The sequence below is a fragment of the Ambystoma mexicanum genome, chromosome 5q (assembly GCF_040938575.1).
Source record: "Ambystoma mexicanum isolate Mex_15411 chromosome 5q, UKY_AmexF1_1, whole genome shotgun sequence".
Classification (NCBI taxonomy): domain Eukaryota; kingdom Metazoa; phylum Chordata; class Amphibia; order Caudata; family Ambystomatidae; genus Ambystoma; species Ambystoma mexicanum.
Genome location: NC_090933.1, coordinates 1,027,993,096 through 1,028,018,058, shown reverse-complemented (window position 1 = coordinate 1,028,018,058; position 24,963 = coordinate 1,027,993,096).

The window sequence follows — 24,963 nt, the reverse complement described above, 5'->3', positions numbered from 1 at the left end:
TACAATGGTCCCCTAGACAGGAAGCAATAGCAGATGAGTGGCACTGTCAAAGATCACTTCCATCATGTCCCTCCACAACACATGGCTCAGTGCAGGTAAAACACATGCGGTAACAGGCATGGCGCATGCTATGGACATTAGCATACATGTCCAAGTGATTATTGAAACATACACTGTTGTTTTGGAACTCACATGCATCATGGGCCATGCCTATCACATGCACATACTTCACCCTAGTTTCATCCATCTGGCCTCGTACACCACAGACACAGTGGATACAAGGATGACTAGGCTGCATCAGTGAACCTGAACATTGCGACAGACATGTGTCATACATCCCTGGCATTCACAAGTCACAGACACGCAGGTCAGACACACAGACATGGACAGCATACATGTACATGGCACCTGCACCCATCCCTCACCCATGTCCAGGAACAGAGTCTGGCATGCTTTCATGTGGCCATTCCGCATAGGGCAACCCATGTTGCATTTGAACACATGCACCAACCGTGTGGTTCACACATTACTGGTCTCACATGCATGACGTCCCTGCACAAACACATGCATACATGGCCTATGTCACACATACAGGCAAGTATCAGACAACCAGCACACTGCGACATGCCCTGTCTCACACAGCAATGCTTGGCCACTTACCGCTCAACTCCAGACGGGTCTGCCTCTCAAGGATCTGGGCATGGAGCACTGGGCCTACGCGTTCCAGGACCCTCATCTGGATTGTACTCATGCGGCCCCGGCCCCCCTCCACGAGGCGCCGGGCCTTCAAGAGGGTCCTGGACCTGCAGTCATCCCAGCACTTCTTGACGTGTTGGTAGTCGCGGACTGTCACCCCCTCCGCGTTGATAGCAGTCACGATGTCCATCCAGATCCTTCCTTGTTGGCGCGCTTACTTCCGAAGAGGGCATCATACTGCCCCAGGACTTGCTCCACCGGGACACCAACTTGGGTGGCAGTGAAGCTAGTGCCCCTCTGCCTCTCTGGCCGGGGGTTGCCAGTGGTGCCAGATGTTGCAGTGCCTGACATGGCAACCCCAGAGGCAGAAGTGGGTGGGCAACTGGGTCCTGGGGCTGGGCTGTGGAGCGATGGTATCCCAGTCAGGAGTCTTCTGTTCCACCAGGGGTGGAACACAGCAAATGGACCCCTCCAGATGGCTGATGTGCAGGCACCAAATGGCAGGGCACGGTGGCAGCAGGCAGGCAGGCAGGCAGGCAGCAGCAGATGGCTCGTGGGAGGATGCTCAGGGTTCTGGGGGCAGTAATTCGGCCTTTTGGTCAGGAGCGTGGTCTTCCGTGTGATTACGCGTGGCCAGCTTGATACGGAGTGATTTGGCACGTGAAAATCCTGCACGTCTGCGTGTAAATCGAGGAAAGGCCCTTAGCGCGTATGCATGTCAGCACGCATATGCGGTTTCATTGGACCAAAGGCCCTTAGTGCGTGAGCGCGTCTGTGACATGAGGCGCACAGGTGTTTCCCTCATTACACGTGATGACAGAGCACACGTGGATTTCTACCAATCGCGTGTGGAACTTCCTGCGCACCCTAGAAATACACGTACCCAGGCCAATCGCGTGTACGCTCACTTTCCTCCGATTACACGCGATGACACTCGGATGTGCAGTTTTACCACGTGTGCTTGCATATGCGATTTCATTGGTCCAAAGGCCAGCATGCGCAGCTGTGATGTCACGCGCATGGCCGTAGAGAATGGCGCGTGTAAAAATGAAGAGATACACGTCCGAGTGTCAAAGCGCGTAATTGGTGGAAATGGCCTCATCGCGTATGCGCGTCTGTGACGTGTGTATAAAAGGTACGTGTAGAACGCCATTTCCTTGTACGTGCTTTTCGTGGAGAGCGAGTGGGTGAAATCTGTACTTCTTGTCGGTTCACACGCGATTTACTTCACGGCGTTTCCAGTTCGTACTCCCGGTTACCTCTGACAGCTTTTTCTCTTTTCATCTTTTTCCTGGGCCTGTTTCTTCAAACAGCGTTCCCTACTACTGTTGTCCTGTCTCCTCAGACAGCGTACAATTCTTCTTTTGGCGGGGGTGTTGCCAACGCGCACACGCGCATATTTTTCACGCTTTTGTTCCTGGCAGACGGTGAGTCGTGCACGTATTTAACATCTGTGCTTGCCCCGTGTGTCGGGTACCCCTTCAGAGGTCATTCTAGGCTGCGTGTGACACGCATACATTCATTCTTGTGTTCCTGGGTGCCACAGCGTAGTGCAGGTTTATTTTTCCACGCACGTGGTCTAGGAGGGGTTGCATGCACCTTACTTCGCTTTTTTGGGGTGCCTGTGCGTTGGTGACCCGTCATCTTTCCCCAGGGGTGACATACAGCCTTGCTAGAGCACTAGGGTACGATTACCATCTGGCACCCAACCCCTTTGACCCCCAATTGCCCAGGACAATAGTTCACATCGACTCCCATACGCACAATAACTTCAGTGCCATGGCCGGGAGGCGACCAAGCCGTAAGGGTGCCAAAGGTGGCCGAGCCCCAAGTGGTGGCCGTGGTGGATCCAGTAGGGGACGTGGCCGTGACTTGCAGGGTGCCCCTAGCCCCCCATGTTTGGAGGAGCAGTCAGGGACACCCATGACCCCCCCCTGGTTGAAGTTACCGTGGCTGACACCATCCATGCTCAGCCCTTGTTGGACCAGCCCACTGGTACAGGGTGACTCCATGGCTGACTTAAAGGTCAGCAGGTCTAGGCCACGTGCGCCGGTGAACGTTGGTGTCATCAGGCCACGTGGATCAGGGGCAGCTAGGTCATCTGCTGCCCCACGTAGGCAGGCTGGGGAGGCTGCAGGGGCAGCTGCGGCTCCATCCACCCCACCTCTCACACACCCATCCAGGACAGTGTCGGTCCAAGTCCATCATGCTGACATTCCCCCTGACACCATCACACTTGAGATAATGCCTGCACCAACTCCCATGCTGAGTGTGCAATCCCACGCTCCTGCCCCTAGTGTCCAGAGCGGCGTAGGACACTCAGGACCCCCACCACCTTCCAAGCGGAAGAGGAAGAGTGCTCGTCCAGTAGAGGCTGATGCCCCAGACACGGCTACACAGTCCGGCCCGTCAAGGAAGCCCAGCTTCAATGAGGCCGAACTGAATGCACTTGTAGAGTATGTGTCCGCACATGACCGCGAAATGGTGATTGTTGCAGGATCCAAGACCACACCTGCACAATGTCAGGCACACTGGCAGACCATTGCGGACATCATAGGTGCCCTTGGAATCGTGAGGCGCACAGCTACTGAATGCTACAAGCGCTGGAATGACCTGAAGCGCAGGGCAAAGAATAAGCTGGCCTCAAGTAATGCTGCAACTCTAGTGACTGGAGGTGGGTCTCCAGCAGATGACATAGAACTCACTCCACATGAGCAGGTTGCTGGGACCTACGTCACGGAGGAACAGATCCAAGGCGTGGGAGAACTGGCAGATTACGAGGCATTGTCCGGTGAGTGCACATGCATGTGTGTGTCATCCATGTGCATGGTGTGTGTGGGAGGGCTTCTGTTTGGGTGCCAGGGGAGGGTGTGTGTGCCTGAGTGGTTCGGCTCACCCATGTCCCTCTTCCTATACATTCTTGGCAACAGCATTTGGGTATAGCAGCATCCCTTCGGCCAACATTAGACATCCAGCCCAACACCACGCCAGTTGCCCTTGGAGTGTCATCTTGCCACAACACTGTTGCTTATTTACCTCTGTTTATTCAGGCAGATTGTTTGCATAACACCACTTTTACTCGGGATTTCTCAGTCCTATTGTCACATGTCTGACATGGCTATGGTACAGTGGACTGGCTCAGTTTCGTGGACATGATTAGTTTGGACATGTCCCTGTGCTATTGGACCATTTTTGACTGAAAGCTGCAGGTTAAACATTTGAACCATTACAATGAAAATAATCAATTATATGAACAAACTGGACTGAATGAACAATTGGTGACCTCCTCTCCCTCTTCACTTCATGGCTAGGGTACATGCCATCTGTGTGATGGCATGTGTATTTGACCTGCCAATCACTGGCCAATGTGTGATGCCACTGCTAGGCAGCATGCAGAAAATGTGTTCATCTTCCATCTTGGTGTCATCAATGTGTGCCATTTGCCTCCCCTTCAAACGCAGTGACGGTGCATGCATGGGAGTGTTTTAGTCATGTGGGACATGTGTCAATCAAGTACTGTTTCTGCAGCCTCTCAGCCCCAATTGTGTGCCATAGTTCTAATGCCTGTTTCCATTTGTTTTCTTTTATGTCTTTGCAGGGGAAGACGCACTTGATACTGCTGGGGTTGTGGAGATGGTGCAGACCCAGGAGGGGTCTGAGGGCAGACCGACCACCAGTGAGGGACGTGGTGTGGTGGTGGGTGAAACCCACAACTGCTGCAGGTCATGCTCTCAATGGGGATGTCAGTGATGGCAGGTACACCTTTGGTGGTTACAGATGCAGGGTCACACTCTGCGACATGTGATCCTGTTCCTGGGCCAGCAGATCAGAGGGGGAATGCAGTCCTGCAGCCTCAGGCAGTGCCGGCACAGCAAGGCGCAGTTCACCTTGCTCCAGACAGGTGTGGTGCCCGCCGACGTGGTGGCCATACGCCACCTGGCAATACCGCATGGGAGCAATCCATTTACGGTATGGCAACCCAACAGGCAGCATCATCAGAGATGATGGCTCAGGCCATGGATAGGGTGGCCACTTCCATTGTCCCCCCCGAAAGGCTGATGGAGCGACTACAGCAGGCAACCGACTCCATCTGCCAGTCACACAGGGAGGACATGTTGGCGTCTGACAGGGACAGGCGGGCGGCACTGGTGACTCTGCAGGAAGCCATCTCCATAGAGTCCCAGGGCCACAGAGAAGCCCTGAGGCTGGAACTCCTTCACCCCAGGACAACTCTTGTTGAGCTTGAGGCTTCAACAAACCGAAGGACAGAAGAGCAGCTGGAGCATCTCACCCGTACGCTCTCAGCTGAGATGCAGGCAACTAGGGCGGAGGTCCGGGCATCCTGTGAGTTCTTGCATGGGGACCTCCGCACACTTATCCTCCAGAACGAGACCTACCACACCCGCATGCTTGCAGCCATGGAGGAACAGACTAGGGCTTTGCGTGGGCTGCCTCCCATAGTGCCACCACCTCCTGATGCAGCTGCAGAGGGTGAGGATAGCGACAGCAGTGATACTCCCACAATAGGGTAGCCGTGTAGGCCATGAGCCCATGGAGGTGTTTTTTTTTTCACAAGATCCACACAGGTGGATTTTGGTGGGCACCCTGTCCGAGGACCTCCTGGGTGGACACCCCCCCCCCCCCCCCTGGTCCCATTAATGGCCATTTTTTTTTTTTTTGGACAGTGTGTTGCCTTGTGTGGCTCCCGTGGGCATACGCTGCATTGTGGCTGGGCACATGCAGGCTTGTCATGGATTTGGTTCAGATGCTTGGGTTTTTGTCACACACACCCCTCCTGCTTCCCTTTTGCATGGGCTTGCAAAGGGTGTGCCCAAGTGACATTGACGTACATGGTGACATTGGACTCCCATGAGCTGTGTGGGCAGTCTCTAGTCAATACTGTGTATACATTCATAGTGCATATTGTTGTTGTATTGTACACTGCCTGGTGTATTGATATGTGCCTCTGCATCCATCTCATCCTCCATATTTGCAGGTCCATTCCTCATGTCTTCACAATGCGGTCCACCTTGGAACTGGAGTCCATGTTGTAAGCAGTGCACCTACACTCTTGCGTGGCGCTAACACTGTAAACTTGGAAGTGTTCGGAGGGATGTCATCATCAGGTGGTGAGGCTAGCTAATTTTTAAGTCTGTAATGTCATGTTTAAGGTAGGTAGGAGGTTGTGTAGGTGATTGGTATTCTTGGTAAGTATTTGGTAATCACGGTTGTAGGTCCTGCATTACTGTGAGCATTTCATGTGTGGACATGTTTCCATTAAGGACACTGTAGCTGCTGACACTTGGGGCATGTTGTGGGGATTAATTTCTTTCCTCTCACATTTCATGACATGCCATGGTGTGTTGTGTGGCCATGCCGGGGAGGGGGTGGGTGACATGGCACTGTTTTCACGTAGTATTTTGCAAGTGGGTATTCATTTCTACAGCATGGAAGTGTCTTTTCATGACACTGCATTGGTGGTGTTTGTGTAGGTAGGGATGCACACATTGTGACACTTCCACATGAACAATCTCAGGCTGCTATGGTTCTGACAGTTGACAGTCCCTTTGTTCGTCTTAATTGTCAGGTCGAGTCATCATTGCTTATCAGATGGTATGTGCCAGGCCTTTGTGCACTCCACTGGGGTGTGATTTCTATGTGAAGTAATTAGCCACCAGCTGCGTACGGGCTGCCTCACCCCGTGCCCTCTCCCCTCCCATGCGCAGCGGCCCTCCATGTGGTTGGCGATGTGGGGGCACCACCATGTCCACAGCCAGGCCCTGGCGTGTTGCAGCATTGTGCAGGACACATGCTGCCACTATGATCCTGCACACTACTGGGGGCGCATATAACAGCTGCCCGCCAGAACGGTCAAGGGAGCGAAAGTGTGACTTGAGCACTCCGAATGTGCGTTCCACTCTGCCCCGGGTTGCAATATGGGCTGTGTTGTATCTTACCTCTGGAGGCGTGATGGGGTTCCGAATTGGCGTCATCATGTGGGTGCTCAGAGGGTAGGCACTGTCCCCTGGTGAGGAGGTGATGGGTATCATTAGTGGGGTAGTGACATAACTCTGCATCTGACATGCATGCATATGCAGTGGCATTCATACACACCAAGCAGCCATGTATCGCCATGCCGCCCAGCTTCTAGGTCCCGGCTTAGGGTAGACATTCGGTAAATGAAGCTGTCGTGGGTGGACCCTGGATAGTTGGCATATACTGAGGTGATGATTCCCTTAGCATTACATACTACCTGCAGGTTGATGGAATGCCAGTGCTTGCGGTTCCTATAGATGCGCTCAGATGCCCTGGGGGGACGTAGTGCCACATGGGTGCAGTCAATGGCACCTAGCACTTTTGGGAATTGTGCCACACCGTAGAAATCGAGGGTGGCAGCCTGCCTTTCTGCAGGTGTCCTGGGCAGGTATATGTGCCTACGGACTGATGGGCGTGCAGTGATGATGTTCAAGACCTGGTGTAGGCAGCGTGAATGCGTGGCCTGTGACACCCCACCCACTATGGCACTTGTCCGCTGAAATGATCCTGTGGCCAAGAAGTGCAGTACATTGAGGACCTTCTCCAGGGGGCTGAGTGCTTGGGAGCAGAGGGTGGGTGATGTGAGGTCATCCTCCCACTCACTGACCAGGTGCAGTATTATGTGTGGGGGAAACCTGTACCTCCCATACACCTGGTCATCAGGCATCCCAAAAAGGCTGGTTCTGGGAGTGAAAATTCGGGCCCTCACTATCCTCCTCCTCCTCCTTTGGTAACCCACGGCCACTGCTGCTAGGAATGGTATATTCATCCTGGCGTATGAGCTTGTTTGTTGTTTGCGTGCACTTTTATGCTGCGCGGGTCGACGTACGCCTGCTTCATGCTGGTGTACGTGTCTCAGGATTGGACCATTAATTTTTCGGCACTTCATAGGCGAACGTGTGAATCTTCTCGCCCACCCCAGGAATACACGTAGCACTCTCTCACAGGCACAGTCGCGGGTAAATATTCCCGCCCAGCCCTGGAATACATTTACCCCACTCTCACAGGCCGTATCGCGTGTGGAAGTTCACGCGCACCCTGAAGTACACGTGCCCAGGCCAATCGCGTGTGGGACTTCCCGCGCACCCCGAAGTACACGTACCCAGGCTAATCGCATGTGGAAGTTCACGCGCACCCGAAGTACACGTACCCAGGCCAATCGCGTGTGGGACTTCCCGCGCACTCCAAAGTATACGTACCCAGGCTAATCGCGTGTGGAAGTTCACGTGCACCCCGAATACACGTACCCAGGCCAATCGCGTGTGGGACTTCCCGCGCACCCTGAAGTACACGTACCCAGGCTAATCGCGTGTGGAACTTCCCGCGCACCCCGAGGTACACGTACCCAGGCCAATCGCGTGTGGGACTTCCCGTGCACACCGAAGTACACATACCCAGGCTAATCGCGTGTGGAAGTTCACGTGCACCCTGAAGTACACGTACCCAGGCCAATCGCGTGTGGGACTTCCCGCGCACCCCGAAGTACACGTACCCATGCTAATCGCGTGTGGAACTTCCCGCGCACCCCGAGGTACACGTACCCAGGCCAATCGCGTGTGGGACTTCCCGCGCACCCCGAAGTACACGTACCCAGGCTAATCGCGTGTGGAACTTCCCGCGCACCCTGAAGTACACATACCCAGGCAAATCGCACGGCTGGGGCGTGGGGGTGCAGGGGGACATGAGTGGGGCCCTGGTGGAGGCTGCCCCTGCACTGCTGGGGAGTGGGGGTAATAGGGGACATGAGTGGGGGCCTGGTGGAGGGTGCCCCTGCACTGCTGGGGGGTGGGGGTGGTGGGAGACATGAGTGGGGGCCTGGTGGAGGCTGCCCCTGCACTGCTGGGGGGTGGGGGTGGTGGGAGACATGAGTGGGGGCCTGGTGGAGGCTGCCCTTGGTGGCTGGGGGGTGGGGGTGATGGGAGACATGAGTGGGGGCCTGGTGGAGGCTGCCCCTGCACTGCTGGGGGATGGGGGTGGTGGGAGACATGAGTTGGACATGAGTGGGGGCCTGGTGGAGGCTGCCCCTGCACTGCTGGGGGGTGGGGGTAATAGGGGACATGAATGGGGGCCTGGTGGAGGCTGCCCCTGCACTGCTGGGGGTGAGGGTGGTGGGAGACATGAGTGGGGGCCTGGTGGAGGCTGCCCCTGGTGGCTGGGGGGTGGGGGTGATGGGAGAGATGAGTGGGGGCCTGGTGGAGGCTGCCCCTGCACTGCTGGAGGGTGGGGGTGGTGGGAGACATGAGTGGGGGCCTGGTGGAGGCTGCCCCTGCACTGCTGGGGGGTGGGGGTGGTGGGAGACATGAGTGGGGGCCTGGTGGACGCTGCCCCTGGTGGCTGGGGGGTGGGGGTGATGGGAGACATGAGTGGGGGCCTGGTGGAGGCTGCCCCTGGTGGCTGGGGGGTGGGGGTGATGGGAGACATGAGTGGGGGCCTGGTGGAGGCTGCCCCTGCACTGCTGGGGGATGGGGGTGGTGGGAGACATGAGTTGGACATGAGTGGGGGCCTGGTGGAGGCTCCCCTGCACTGCTGGGGGGTGGGGGTAATAGGGGACATGAATGGTGGAGGCTGCCCCTGCACTGCTGGGGGTGGGGGTAATAGGGGACATGAATGGGGGCCTGGTGGAGGCTGCCCCTGCACTGCTGGGGGGTGAGGGTGGTGGGAGACATGAGTGGGGGCCTGGTGGAGGCTGCCCCTGGTGGCTGGGGGGTGGGGGTGATGGGAGAGATGAGTGGGGGCCTGGTGGAGGCTGCCCCTGCACTGCTGGGGGGTGGGGGTGGTGGGAGACATGAGTGGGGCCCTGGTGGAGGCTGCCCCTGGTGGCTGGGGGGTCGGGGTGATGGGAGACATGAGTGGGGGCCTGGTGGAGGCTGCCCCTGCACTGCTGGGCGGTGGGGGTGGTGGGAGACATGAGTGGGGGCTTTGTGGAGGCTGCCCCTGGTGACTGGGGGGTGGGGGTGATGGGAGACATGAGTGGGGGCCTGGTGGAGGCTGCCCCTGCACTGCTGGGGGGTGGGGGTGGTGGGAGACATGAGTTGGACATGAGTGGGGGCCTGGTGGAGGCTGCCCCTGGTGGCTGGGGGTGGGGGTGATGGGAGACATATGTGGGGGCCTGGTGGAGGCTGCCCCTGCACTGCTGGGGGGTGGGGGTAATAGGGGACATTAGTGGGGGCCTGGTGGAGGCTGCCCCTGGTGGCCGGGGGGTTGGGGTGATGGGAGACATGAGTGGGGGCCTGGTGGAGGCTGCCCCTGAACTGCTGGGGTGTGGGGGTGGTGGGAGACATGAGTTGGACATGAGTGGGGGCCTGGTGGAGGCTGCCCCTGGTGGCTGGGGGGTGGGGGTGATGGGAGACATAGGTGGGGGCCTAGTGGAGGCTCCCCCTGCACTGCTGGGGGATGAGGGTGGTAGGAGACATGAGTGGGGGCCTGGTGGAGGCTGCCCCTGGTGGCTGGGGGATGGGGGTGATGGGAGACATGAGTGAGGGCCTGGTGGAGGCTGCCCCTGCACTGCTGGGGGTTGGGGGTGGTGGGAGACATGAGTGGGGGCCTGGTGGAGGCTGCCCCTGGTGGCTGGGGGTGATGGGAGACATGAGTGGGGGCCTGGTGGAGGCTGCCCCTGCACTGCTGGGGGGTGGGGGTGGTGGGAGGCATGAGTTGGACATGAGTGGGGGCCTGGTGGAGGCTGCCCCTGGTGGCTGGGGGATGGGGGTGATGGGGGACATGGGTGGGGGCCTGGTGGAGGCTGCCCCTGTACTGCTGGGGGGTGGGGGTAAGAGGGGACATGAGTGGGGGCCTGGTGGAGGCTGCCCCTGGTGGCTGCGGGGTGGGGGTGGTGGTAGACATGGGTGGGGGCCTGGTGGAGGCTGCCCCTGCACTTCTGGGGGGTGGGGGTGGTGGGAGACATGAGTGGGGGCCGGGTGGAGGCTGCCCCTGCACTGCTGGGGGTGGGGGTGCATGGGGACATAAGTGGGGGCCTGGTGGAGGCTGCCCCTGCACTGCTGAGGGGTGGGGGTAATAGGGGACATGAGTGGGGGCCGGGTGGAGGCTGCCCCTGCACTGCTGGGTGTTGGGGGTGGTGGGAGACATGAGTGGGGGCCTGGTGGAGGCTGCCCCTGGTGGCTGGGGGGTGGGGGTGATGGGAGACATGAGTGGGGGCCTGGTGGAGGCTGCCCCTGCACTGCTGGGGGGTGGGGGTGGTGGGAGGCATGAGTTGGACATGAGTGGGGGCCTGGTGGAGGCTGCCCCTGGTGGCTGGGGGGTGGGGGTGATGAGAGACATGAGTGGGGGCCTGGTGGAGGCTGCCCCTGCACTGCTGGGGGGTGGGGGTGGTGGGAGACATGAGTTGGACATGAGTGGGGGCCTGGTGGAGGCTGCCCCTGGTGGCTGGGGGTGGGGGTGATGGGAGACATGTGTGGGGGCCTGGTGGAGGCTGCCCCTGCACTGCTGGGGGGTGTGGGTAATAGGGGACATGAGTGGGGGCCTGATGGAGGCTGCCCCTGGTGGCCGGGGGGTTGGTGTGATGGGAGACATGAGTGGGGGCCTGGTGGAGGCTGCCCCTGAACTGCTGGGGTGTGGGGGTGGTGGGAGACATGAGTTGGACATGAGTGGGGGCCTGGTGGAGGCTGCCCCTGGTGGCTGGGGGGTGGGGGTGATGGGAGACATAGGTGGGGGCCTAGTGGAGGCTGCCCCTGCACTGCTGGGGGATGAGGGTGGTAGGAGACATGAGTGGGGGCCTGGTGGAGGCTGCCCCTGGTGGCTGGGGGATGGGGTGATGGGAGACATGAGTGAGGGCTTGGTGGAGGCTGCCCCTGCACTGCTGGGGGTTAGGGGTGGTGGGAGACATGAGTGGGAGCCTGGTGGAGGCTGCCACTGGTGGCTGGGGGTGGGGGTGATGGGAGACATGAGTGGGGGCCTGGTGGAGGCTGCCCCTGCACTGCTGGGGGGTGGGGGTGGTGGGAGGCATGAGTTGGACATGAGTGGGGGCCTGGTGGAGGCTGCCCCTGCACTGCTGAGGGTTGGGGGTGGTGGGAGACATGAGTGGGGGCCTGGTGGAGGCTGCCCCTGGTGGCTGGGGGGTGGGGGTGATGGGAGACATGAGTGGGGGCATGGTGGAGGCTGCCCCTGCACTGCTGGGGGGTGGGGGTGGTGGGAGGCATGAGTTGGACATGAGTGGGGGCCTGGTGGAGGCTGCCCCTGGTGGCTGGGGGATGGGGGTGATGGGAGACATGGGTGGGGGCCTGGTGGAGGCTGCCCCTGTACTGCTGGGGGGTGGGGGTAAGAGGGGACATGAGTGGGGGCCTGGTGGAGGCTGCCCCTGGTGGCTGCGGGGTGGGGGTGGTGGTAGACATGGGTGGGGGCCTGGTGGAGGCTGCCCCTGCACTTCTGGGGGGTGGGGGTGGTGGGAGACATGAGTGGGGGCCGGGTGGAGGCTGCCCCTGCACTGCTGGGTGGTGGGGGTGCATGGGGACATAAGTGGGGGCCTGGTGGAGGCTGCCCCTGCACTGCTGAGGGGTGGGGGTAATAGGGGACATGAGTGGGGGCCTGGTGGAGTCTGCCCCTGGTGGCTTGGGGGTGGGGGTGGTGGGAGACATGAGTGGGGGCCTGGTGGAGGCTGCCCCTGCACTGCTGGTGGGGGGTGGGGGTGGTGGGAGACATGAGTGGGGCCTGGTTGAGGCTGCCCCTGCACTGCTGGGGGTGGGGGTAATAGGGGACATGTGTGGGGGCCTGGAGGAGTCTGCCCCTGGTGCCTGGGGGGTGGGGGTGGTGGGAGACATGAGTGGGGGCCTGGTGGAGGCTGCCCCTGCACTGCTGGGGGGTGGGATGGTGGGAGACATGAGTGGGGGCCTGGTGGAGGCTGCCCCTGGTGACTGGGGGGTGGGCTGATGGGAGACATGAGTGGGGGCCTGGTGGAGGCTGCCCCTGCACTGCTGGGGGGTGGGGGTGGTGGGAGACATGAGTGGGGGCCTGGTGGAGGCTGCCCCTGGTGGCTGGGGGGTGGGGGTGATGGGAGACATGAGTGGCAGCCTGGTGGAGGCTGCCCCTGCACTGCTGGGGGGTGGGGGTAATAGGGGACATGAGTGGGGGCCTGGTGGAGGCTGCCTCTGGTGGCTGGGGGGTGGGGGTGGTGGTAGACATGGGTGGGGGCCTGGTGGAGGCTGCCCCTGCACTTTTGTGGGGTGGGGGTGGTGGGAGACATGAGTGGGGGCCTGGTGGAGGCTGCCCCTGCACTGATGTGGGGTGGGGGAGGTGGGAGACATGAGTGGGGGCCTGGTGGAGGCTGCCCCTGCACTGCTGGGGGGTGGGGGTGGTGGGAGACATGAGTGGGGGCCTGGTGGAGGCTGCCCCTGGGGGCTGGGGGGTGGGGGTGATGGGAGACATGAGTGGGGGCCTGGTGGAGGCTGCCCATGCACTGCTGGGGGGTGGGGGTAATAGGGGACATGAGTGGGGGCCTGGTGGAGTCTGCCCCTGGTGGCTGGGGGCTGGGGGTGGTGGGAGACATGAGTGGGGGCCTGGTGGAGGCTGCCCCTGCACTGCTGGGGGGTGGGGGTGGTGGGAGACATGAGTTGGACATGAGTGGGGGCCTGGTGGAGGCTGCCCCTGGTGGCTGGGGGGTGGGGGTGATGGGAGACATGTGTGGGGGTCTGGTGGAGGCTGCCCCTGCACTGCTGGGCGGTGGGGGTGGTGGGAGACATGAGTGGGGGCTTTGTGGAGGCTGCCCCTGGTGGCTGGGGGGTGGGGGTGATGGGAGACATGAGTGGGGGCCTGGTGGAGGCTGCCCCTGCACTGCTGGGGGGTGGGGGTGGTGGGAGACATGAGGTGGACATGAGTGGGGGCCTGGTGGAGGCTGCCCCTGGTGGCTGGGGGTGGGGGTGAAGGGAGACATGTGTGGGGGCCTGGTGGAGGCTGCCCCTGCACTGCTGGGGGGTGGGGGTAATAGGGGACATGAGTGGGGGCCTGGTGGAGGCTGCCCCTGGTGGCTGGGGGGTTGGGGTGATGGGAGACATGAGTGGGGGCCTGGTGGAGGCTGCCCCTGAACTGCTGGGGTGTGGGGGTGGTGGGAGACATGAGTTGGACATGAGTGGGGGCCTGGTGGAGGCTGCCCCTGGTGGCTGGGGGGTGGGGGTGATGGGAGACATTGGTGGGGGCCTAGTGGAGGCTGCCCCTGCACTGCTGGGGGGTGAGGGTGGTAGGAGACATGAGTGGGGGCCTGGTGGAGGCTGCCCCTGGTGGCTGGGGGATGGGGGTGATGGGAGACATGAGTGAGGGCCTGGTGGAGGCTTCCCCTGCACTGCTAGGGGGTGGGGTGGTGGGAGACATGAGTGGGGGCCTGGTGGAGGCTGCCCCTGGTGGCTGGGGGGTGGGGGTGATGGGAGACATGAGTGGGGGCCTGGTGGAGGCTGCCCCTGGCGGATGGGGGGTGGGGGTGATGGGAGGCATGGGTGGGAGCCTGGTGGAGGCTGCCCCTGTACTGCTGGGGGGTGGGGGTAAGAGGGGACATGAGTGGGGGCCTGGTGGAGGCTGCCCCTGGTGCCTGGGGGGTGGGGGTGGTGGTAGACATGGGTGGGGGCCTGGTGGAGGCTGCCCCTGCACTTCGGGGGGTGGGGGTGGTGGGAGACATGAGTGGGGGCCTGGTGGAGGCTGCCCCTGCACTGCTGGGGGGTGGGGGTGCATGGGGACATGAGTGGGGGCCTGGTGAAGGCTGCCCCTGCACTGCTGAGGGGTGGAGGTAATAGGGGACATGAGTGGGGGCCTGGTGGAGTCTGCCCCTGGTGGCTTGGGGGTGTGGGTGGTGGGAGACATGAGTGGGGGCCTGGTGGAGGCTGCCCCTGCACTGCTGGGGGGGTGGGGGTGGTGGGAGACATGAGTGGGGCCTGGTGGAGGCTGCCCCTGCACTGCTGGGGGGTGGGGGTAATAGGGGACATGTGTGGGGGACTGGTGGAGTCTGCCCCTGGTGGCTGGGGGGTGGGGGTGGTGGGAGACATGAGTGGGGGCCTGGTGGAGGCTGCCCCTGCACTGCTGGGGGGTGGGATGGTGGGAGACATGAGTGGGGGCCTGGTGGAGGCTGCCCCTGGTGACTGGGGGGTGGGGTGATGGGAGACATGAGTGGGGGCCTGGTGGAGGCTGCCCCTGCACTGCTGGGGGGTGGGGGTGGTGGGAGACATGAGTGGGGGCCTGATGTAGGCTGCCCCTGGTGGCTGGGGGGTGGGGGTGATGGGAGACATGAGTGGCGGCCTGGTGGAGGCTGCCCCTGCACTGCTGGGGGGTGGGGGTAATAGAGGACATGAGTGGGGGCCTGGTGGAGGCTGCCCCTGGTGGCTGGGGGTGGGGGTGGTGGTAGACATGGGTGGGGGCCTGGTGGAGGCTGCCCCTGCACTTTTGTGGGGTGGGGGTGGTGGGAGACATGAGTGGGGGCCTGGTGGAAGCTGCCCCTGCACTGCTGGGGGGTGGGGGTGGTGAGAGACATGAGTGGGGGCCTGGTGGAGGCTGCCCCTGGCGGATGGGGGGTGGAGGTGATGGGAGGCATGGGTGGGAGCCTGGTGGAGGCTGCCCCTGTACTGCTGGGGGGTGGGGGTAAGAGGGGACATGAGTGGGGGCCTGGTGGAGGCTGCCCCTGGTGCCTGGGGGGTGGGGGTGGTGGTAGACATGGGTGGGGGCCTGGTGGAGGCTGCCCCTGCACTTCGGGGGGTGGGGGTGGTGGGAGACATGAGTGGGGGCCTGGTGGAGGCTGCCCCTGCACTGCTGGGGGGTGGGGGTGCATGGGGACATGAGTGGGGGCCTGGTGAAGGCTGCCCCTGCACTGCTGAGGGGTGGAGGTAATAGGGGACATGAGTGGGGGCCTGGTGGAGTCTGCCCCTGGTGGCTTGGGGGTGTGGGTGGTGGGAGACATGAGTGGGGGCCTGGTGGAGGCTGCCCCTGCACTGCTGGGGGGGTGGGGGTGGTGGGAGACATGAGTGGGGCCTGGTGGAGGCTGCCCCTGCACTGCTGGGGGGTGGGGGTAATAGGGGACATGTGTGGGGGACTGGTGGAGTCTGCCCCTGGTGGCTGGGGGGTGGGGGTGGTGGGAGACATGAGTGGGGGCCTGGTGGAGGCTGCCCCTGCACTGCTGGGGGGTGGGATGGTGGGAGACATGAGTGGGGGCCTGGTGGAGGCTGCCCCTGGTGACTGGGGGGTGGGGTGATGGGAGACATGAGTGGGGGCCTGGTGGAGGCTGCCCCTGCACTGCTGGGGGGTGGGGGTGGTGGGAGACATGAGTGGGGGCCTGATGTAGGCTGCCCCTGGTGGCTGGGGGGTGGGGGTGATGGGAGACATGAGTGGCGGCCTGGTGGAGGCTGCCCCTGCACTGCTGGGGGGTGGGGGTAATAGAGGACATGAGTGGGGGCCTGGTGGAGGCTGCCCCTGGTGGCTGGGGGTGGGGGTGGTGGTAGACATGGGTGGGGGCCTGGTGGAGGCTGCCCCTGCACTTTTGTGGGGTGGGGGTGGTGGGAGACATGAGTGGGGGCCTGGTGGAAGCTGCCCCTGCACTGCTGGGGGGTGGGGGTGGTGAGAGACATGAGTGGGGGCCTGGTGGAGGCTGCCCCTGCACTGCTGGGGGGTGGGGGTGGTGGGAGACATGAGTGGGGGCCTGGTGGAGGCTGCCCCTGGGGGCTGGGGGGTGGGGGTGATGGGAGACATGAGTGGGGGCCTGGTGGAGGCTGCCCCTGCACTGCTGGGGGGTGGGGGTAATAGGGGACTTGAGTGGGGGCCTGGTGGAGTCTGCCCCTGGTGGCTGGGGGTGGGGGTGGTGGGAGACATGAGTGGGGGCCTGGTGGAGGCTGCCCCTGCACTGCTGGGGGTTGGGGGTGGTGGGAGACATGAGTTGGACATGAGTGGGGGCCTGGTGGAGGCTGCCCCTGGTGGCTGGGGGGTGGGGGTGATGGGAGACATGAGTGGGGCCTGGTGGAGGCTGCTCCTGCACTGCTGGGGTGTGGGGGTGGTGGGAGACATGAGTTGGACATGAGTGGGGGCCTGGTGGAGGCTGCCCCTGGTGGCTGGGGGGTGGGGCGATGGGAGACATGAGTGGGGCCTGGTGGATGCTGCTCCTGCACTGCTGGGGTGTGGGGGTGGTGGGAGACATGAGTTGGACATGAGTGGGGGCCTGGTGGAGGCTGCCCCTGGTGGCTGGGGGGTGGGGGTGATGGGAGACATAAGTGGGGGCCTGGTGGAGGCTGCCCCTGCACTGCTGGGGGGTGGGGGTAGTGGGAGACATGAGTGGGGGCCTGGTGGAGGCTGCCCCTGGTGGCTGGGGGGTGGGGGTGATGGGAGACATGAGTGGGGGCCTGGTGGAGGCTGCCCCTGAACTGCTGGGGTGTGGGGGTGGTGGGAGACATGAGTTGGACATGAGTGGGGGCCTGGTGGAGGCTGCCCCTGGTGGCTGGGGGGTGGGGGTGATGGGAGACATTGGTGGGGGCCTAGTGGAGGCTGCCCCTGCACTGCTGGGGGGTGAGGGTGGTAGGAGACATGAGTGGGGGCCTGGTGGAGGCTGCCCCTGGTGGCCGGGGGATGGGGGTGATGGGAGACATGAGTGAGGGCCTGGTGGAGGCTTCCCCTGCACTGCTAGGGGGTGGGGGTGGTGGGAGACATGAGTGGGGGCCTGGTGGAGGCTGCCCCTGGTGGCTGGGGGGTGGGGGTGATGGGAGACATGAGTGGGGGCCTGGTGGAGGCTGCCCCTGGCGGATGGGGGGTGGGGGTGATGGGAGGCATGGGTGGGAGCCTGGTGGAGGCTGCCCCTGTACTGCTGGGGGGTGGGGGTAAGAGGGGACATGAGTGGGGGCCTGGTGGAGGCTGCCCCTGGTGCCTGGGGGGTGGGGGTGGTGGTAGACATGGGTGGGGGCCTGGTGGAGGCTGCCCCTGCACTTCTGGGGGGTGGGGGTGGTGGGAGACATGAGTGGGGGCCTGGTGGAGGCTGCCCCTGCACTGCTGGGGGGTGGGATGGTGGGAGACATGAGTGGGGGCCTGGTGGAGGCTGCCCCTGGTGACTGGGGGGTGGGGTGATGGGAGACATGAGTGGGGGCCTGGTGGAGGCTGCCCCTGCACTGCTGGGGGGTGGGGGTGGTGGGAGACATGAGTGGGGGCCTGATGTAGGCTGCCCCTGGTGGCTGGGGGGTGGGGGTGATGGGAGACATGAGTGGCGGCCTGGTGGAGGCTGCCCCTGCACTGCTGGGGGGTGGGGGTAATAGAGGACATGAGTGGGGGCCTGGTGGAGGCTGCCCCTGGTGGCTGGGGGTGGGGGTGGTGGTAGACATGGGTGGGGGCCTGGTGGAGGCTGCCCCTGCACTTTTGTGGGGTGGGGGTGGTGGGAGACATGAGTGGGGGCCTGGTGGAAGCTGCCCCTGCACTGCTGGGGGGTGGGGGTGGTGAGAGACATGAGTGGGGGCCTGGTGGAGGCTGCCCCTGCACTGCTGGGGGGTGGGGGTGGTGGGAGACATGAGTGGGGGCCTGGTGGAGGCTGCCCCTGGGGGCTGGGGGGTGGGGGTGATGGGAGACATGAGTGGGGGCCTGGTGGAGGCTGCCCCTGCACTGCTGGGGGGTGGGGGTAATAGGGGACTTGAGTGGGGGCCTGGTGGAGTCTGCCCCTGGTGGCTGGGGGTGGGGGTGGTGGGAGACATGAGTGGGGGCCTGGTGGAGGCTGCCCCTGCACTGCTGGGGGTTGGGGGTGGTGGGAGACATGAGTTGGACATGAGTGGGGGCCTGGTGGAGGCTGCCCCTGGTGGCTGGGGGGTGGGGGTGATGGGAGACATGAGTGGGGCCTGGTGGAGGCTGCTCCTGCACTGCTGGGGTGTGGGGGTGGTGGGAGACATGAGTTGGACATGAGTGGGGGCCTGGTGGAGGCTGCCCCTGGTTGCTGGGGGGTGGGGCGATGGGAGACATGAGTGGGGCCTGGTGGAGGCTGCTCCTGCACTGCTGGGGTGTGGGGGTGGTGGGAGACATGAGTTGGACATGAGTGGGGGCCTGGTGGAGGCTGCCCCTGGTGGCTGGGGGGTGGGGGTGATGGGAGACATAAGTGGGGGCCTGGTGGAGGCTGCCCCTGCACTGCTGGGGGGTGGGGGTAGTGGGAGACATGAGTGGGGGCCTGGTGGAGGCTGCCCCTGGTGGCTGGGGGGTGGGGGTGATGGGAGACATGAGTGGGGGCCTGGTGGAGGCTGCCCCTGAACTGCTGGGGTGTGGGGGTGGTGGGAGACATGAGTTGGACATGAGTGGGGGCCTGGTGGAGGCTGCCCCTGGTGGCTGGGGGGTGGGGGTGATGGGAGACATTGGTGGGGGCCTAGTGGAGGCTGCCCCTGCACTGCTGGGGGGTGAGGGTGGTAGGAGACATGAGTGGGGGCCTGGTGGAGGCTGCCCCTGGTGGCTGGGGGATGGGGGTGATGGGAGACATGAGTGAGGGCCTGGTGGAGGCTTCCCCTGCACTGCTAGGGGGTGGGGGTGGTGGGAGACATGAGTGGGGGCCTGGTGGAGGCTGCCCCTGGTGGCTGGGGGGTGGGGGTGATGGGAGACATGAGTGGGGGCCTGGTGGAGGCTGCCCCTGGCGGATGGGGGGTGGGGGTGATGGGAGGCATGGGTGGGAGCCTGGTGGAGGCTGCCCCTGTACTGCTGGGGGGTGGGGGTAAGAGGGGACATGAGTGGGGGCCTGGTGGAGGCTGCCCCTGGTGCCTGGGGGGTGGGGGTGGTGGTAGACATGGGTGGGGGCCTGGTGGAGGCTGCCCCTGCACTTCTGGGGGGTGGGGGTGGGGGTGGTGGGAGACATGAGTGGGGGCCTGGTGGAGGCTGCCCCTGCACTGCTGGGGGGTGGGGGTGCATGGGGACATGAGTGGGGGCCTGGTGAAGGCTGCCCCTGCACTGCTGAGGGGTGGAGGTAATAGGGGACATGAGTGGGGGCCTGGTGGAGTCTGCCCCTGGTGGCTTGGGGGTGTGGGTGGTGGGAGACATGAGTGGGGGCCTGGTGGAGGCTGCCCCTGCACTGCTGGGGGGGTGGGGGTGGTGGGAGACATGAGTGGGGCCTGGTGGAGGCTGCCCCTGCACTGCTGGGGGGTGGGGGTAATAGGGGACATGTGTGGGGGACTGGTGGAGTCTGCCCCTGGTGGCTGGGGGGTGGGGGTGGTGGGAGACATGAGTGGGGGCCTGGTGGAGGCTGCCCCTGCACTGCTGGGGGGTGGGATGGTGGGAGACATGAGTGGGGGCCTGGTGGAGGCTGCCCCTGGTGACTGGGGGGTGGGGTGATGGGAGACATGAGTGGGGGCCTGGTGGAGGCTGCCCCTGCACTGCTGGGGGGTGGGGGTGGTGGGAGACATGAGTGGGGGCCTGATGGAGGCTGCCCCTGGTGGCTGGGGGGTGGGGGTGATGGGAGACATGAGTGGCGGCCTGGTGGAGGCTGCCCCTGCACTGCTGGGGGGTGGGGGTAATAGAGGACATGAGTGGGGGCCTGGTGGAGGCTGCCCCTGGTGGCTGGGGGTGGGGGTGGTGGTAGACATGGGTGGGGGCCTGGTGGAGGCTGCCCCTGCACTTTTGTGGGGTGGGGGTGGTGGGAGACATGAGTGGGGGCCTGGTGGAAGCTGCCCCTGCACTGCTGGGGGGTGGGGGTGGTGAGAGACATGAGTGGGGGCCTGGTGGAGGCTGCCCCTGCACTGCTGGGGGGTGGGGGTGGTGGGAGACATGAGTGGGGGCCTGGTGGAGGCTGCCCCTGGGGGCTGGGGGGTGGGGGTGATGGGAGACATGAGTGGGGGCCTGGTGGAGGCTGCCCCTGCACTGCTGGGGGGTGGGGGTAATAGGGGACTTGAGTGGGGGCCTGGTGGAGTCTGCCCCTGGTGGCTGGGGGTGGGGGTGGTGGGAGACATGAGTGGGGGCCTGGTGGAGGCTGCCCCTGCACTGCTGGGGGTTGGGGGTGGTGGGAGACATGAGTTGGACATGAGTGGGGGCCTGGTGGAGGCTGCCCCTGGTGGCTGGGGGGTGGGGGTGATGGGAGACATGAGTGGGGCCTGGTGGAGGCTGCTCCTGCACTGCTGGGGTGTGGGGGTGGTGGGAGACATGAGTTGGACATGAGTGGGGGCCTGGTGGAGGCTGCCCCTGGTGGCTGGGGGGTGGGGCGATGGGAGACATGAGTGGGGCCTGGTGGAGGCTGCTCCTGCACTGCTGGGGTGTGGGGGTGGTGGGAGACATGAGTTGGACATGAGTGGGGGCCTGGTGGAGGCTGCCCCTGGTGGCTGGGGGGTGGGGGTGATGGGAGACATAAGTGGGGGCCTGGTGGAGGCTGCCCCTGCACTGCTGGGGGGTGGGGGTAGTGGGAGACATGAGTGGGGGCCTGGTGGAGGCTGCCCCTGGTGGCTGGGGGGTGGGGGTGATGGGGGACATGAGTGGGGGCCTGGTGGAGGCTGCCCCTGCACTGCTGGGGGGTGGGGGTGGTGGGAGACATGAGTGGGGGCCTGGTGGAGGCTGCCCCTGGTGGCTGGGGGTGGGGGTGATGGGAGACATGAGTGGGGGCCTGGTGGAGGCTGCCCCTGCACTGCTGGGGGGTGGGGTAATAGGAGACATGAGTGGGGGCCTGGTGGGGGCTGTCCCTGGTGGCTGGGGGGTGGGGGTGGTGTAGACATGGGTGGGGGCCTGGTGGAGGCTGCCCCTGCACTTCTGGGGGGTAGTGGTGTTGGGAGACATGAGTGGGGGCCTGGTGGAGGCTGCCCCTGCACTGCTGGGGGGTGGGGGTGGTGGGAGACATGAGTTGGACATGAGTGGGGGCCTGGTGGGGGCTGTCCCTGGTGGCTGGGGGGTGGGGGTGGTGTAGACATGGGTGGGGCCTGGTGGAGGCTGCCCCTGCACTTCTGGGGGGTAGTGGTGTTGGGAGACATGAGTGGGGGCCTGGTGGAGGCTGCCCCTGCACTGCTGGGGGGTGGGGGTGCATGGGGACATGAGTGGGGGCCTGGTGGAGGCTGCCCCTGCACTGCTGGGGTGTACGGGTAATAGGGGACATGAGTGGGGGCCTGGTGGAGTCTGCCCCTGGTGGCTTGGGGGTGGGGGTGGTGGGAGACATGAGTGGGGGCCTGGTGGAGGCTGCCCCTGCACTGCTGGGGATGGGGGTGGTGGGAGACATGAGTGGGGGCCTGGTGGAGGCTGCCCCTGGTGGCTGGGGGGTGGGGGTGATGGGAGACATGAGTGGGGGCCTGGTGGAGGCTGCCCCTGCACTGCTGGGGGGTGGGGGTAATAGGGGGCATGAGTGGGGGCCTGGTGGAGTCTGCCCCTGGTGGCTGGGGGGTGGGGGTGGTGGGAGACATGAGTGGGGGCCTGGTGGAGGCTGCCCCTGCACTGCTGGGGGGTGGAGGTAGTGAGAGACATGAGTGGGGGCCTGGTGGAGGCTGCCCCTGGTGGCTGGGGGGTGGGGGTGATGGGAGACATGAGTGGGGGCCTGGTGGAGGCAACCCCTGCACTGCTGGGGGGTGGGGGTGGTGGGAGACATGAGTGGGGGCCTGGTGGAGGCTGCCTCTGGTGGCTGGGGGGTGGGGGTGATGGGAGACATGAGTGGGGTCCTGGTGGAGGCTGCCCCTGCACTGCTGGGGGTGGGGGTAATAGGGGACATGAGTGGGGGCCTGGTGGAGGCTGCCCCTGGTGGCTGGGGGGTGGGGGTGGTGGTAGACATGGGTGGGGGCCTGGTGGAGGCTGCCCCTGCACTTCTGGGGGGTGGGGGTGGTGGGAGACATGAGTGGGAGCCTGGTGGAGGCTGCTCCTGCACTGCTGGGGGGTGGTGGGAGACATGAGTGGGGGCCTGGTGGAGGCTGCCCCTGCACTGTTGGGGGGGTGGGGGTGGTGGGAAACATGAGTGGGGGCCTGGTGGAGGCTGCCCCTGGTGGCTGGGGGGTGGGGGTGATGGGAGACATGGGTGGGGGCCTGGTGGAGGCTGCCCCCTGCACTTCTGGGGGGTGGGGGTGGTGGGAGACATGAGTGGGGGCCTGGTGGAGGCTGCCCCTGCACTGCTGGGGGGTGGTGGGAGACATGAGTGGGGGCCTGGTGGAGGCTGCCCCTGCACTGTTGGGGGGGTGGGGGTGGTGGGAAACATGAGTGGGGGCCTGGTGGAGGCTGCCCCTGGTGGCTGGGGGGTGGGGGTGATGGGAGACATGAGTGGGGGCCTGGTGGAGGCTGCCCCTGCACTGCTGGGGGGTGGGGGTGGTGGGAGACATGAGTGGGGGCCTGGTGGAGGCTGCCCCTGGTGGCTGGGGGGTGGGGGATGGGAGACATGGGTCTGGGCCTGGTGGAGGCTGCCCCTGCACTGCTGGGGGGTGAGGGTGGTAGGAGACATGCGTGGGGGCCTGGTGGGGGCTGCCCCTGGTGGCTGGGGGATGTGGGTGATGGTAGACATGAGTGGGGGCCTGGTAGAGGCTGCCCCTGCACTTCTGGGGTTGGGGGTGGTGGAGACATGAGAGGGGGCCTGGTGGAGGCTGCCCCTGCACTGCTGGGGGGTGGGGGTGGTGGGAGACATGAGTTGGACATCAGTGGGGGCCTGGTGGAGGCTGCCCCTGGTGGCTGGGGGGTGGGGGTGATGGGAGACATGGGTGGGGGCCTGGTGGAGGCTTCCCCTGCACTGCTGGGGGGTGGGGGTAATAGGGGACATGAGTGGGGGCCTGGTGGAGGCTGCCCCTGGTGGCTGGGGGGTGGGGGTGGTGGTAGACATGGGTGGGGGCCTGGTGGAGGCTGCCCTTGCACTTCTGGGGGGTGGGGGTGGTGGGAGATATGAGTGGGGGCCTGGTGGAGGCGGCCCCTGCACTGCTGGGGGGTGGGGGTGCATGGGGACATGAGTGGGGGCCTGGTGGAGGCTGCCCCTGCACTGCTGGGGGGTGGGGTAATAAGGGACATGAGTGGGGGCCTGGTGGAGTCTGCCCCTGGTGACTGGGGGGTGGGCGTGGTGGGAGACATGAGTGGGGGCCTGCTGGAGGCTGCCCCTGCACTGCTGGGGTTTGGGGGTGGTGGGAGACATGAGTGGGGGCCTGGTGGAGGCTGCCCCTGGTGGCTGGTGGGTGGGGGTGATGGGAGACATGAGTTGGGGCCTGGTGGAGGCTGCCCCTGGTGGCTGGGGGGTGGGGGTGGTGGGAGACATGAGTGGGGGCCTGGTGGAGGCTGCCCCTGGTGGCTGGGGGGTGGGGGTGATGGGAGACATGAGTGGGGACCTGGTGGAGGCTGTCCCTGAACTGCTGGGGGGTGGGGGTAATAGGGGACATGAGTGGGGGGCCTGGTGGAGTCTGCCCCTGGTGGCTGGGGGTGTGGGGGTGGTGGGAGACATGAGTGGGGGCCTGGTGGAGGCTGCCCCTGCACTGCTGGGGGGTGGGGTGCTGGGAGACATGAGTTGGACATGAGTGGGGGCCTGGTGGAGGCTGCCCCTCGTGGCTGGGGGGTGGGGGTGATGGGAGACATGGGTGGGGGTCTGGTGGAGGCTGCCCCTGGTGGCCGGGGGGTGGGGGTGGTGGTAGACATGGGTGGGGGCCTGGTGGAAGCTGCCCCTGCACTGCTGGAGGGTGGGGGTGATGGGAGACATGAGTGGGGGCCTGGTGGAGGCTGCCCCTGCACTGCTGGGGGGTGGAGGTAATAGGGGACATGAGTGGGGGCCTGGTGGAGGCTGCCCCTGTTGGCTGGGGGTGGGGGCGATTGGAGACATGAGTGGGGGCCTGGTGGAGGCTGCCCCTCACTGCTGGGGTGTGGGGGTGGTGGGAGACATGAGTTGGACAAGAGTGGGGGCCTGGTGGAGGCTGCCCCTGGTGGCTGGGGGGTGGAGGTGATGGGAGACATGGGTGGGGGCCTGGTGAAGGCTGCCCCTGCACTGCTGCAGGGTGGGGGTGGTGGGAGACATGAGTTGGACAAGAGTGGGGGCCTGGTGGAGGCTGCCCCTGGTGGCTGGGGGGTGGGGGTGATGGGAGACATGAGTGGGGGCCTGGTGGAGGCTGCCCCTGCACTGCTGGGGGGTGGGGGTGGTGGGAGACATGAGTGGGGGCCTGGTGGAGGCTGCCCCTGGTGGCTGGGGGTTGGGGTTGATGGGAGACATGCGTGGGGGCCTGGTGGAGGCTGCCCCTGCACTGCTCGGGGGTGGGGGTGGTGGGAGACATGAGTTGGACATGAGTGGGGGCCTGGTGGAGGCTGCCCCTGGTGGCTGGGGGGTGGGGGTGATGGGAGACATGGGTGGGGGCCTGGTGGAGGCTGCCCCTGCACTGCTGGGGGGTAATAGGGGAC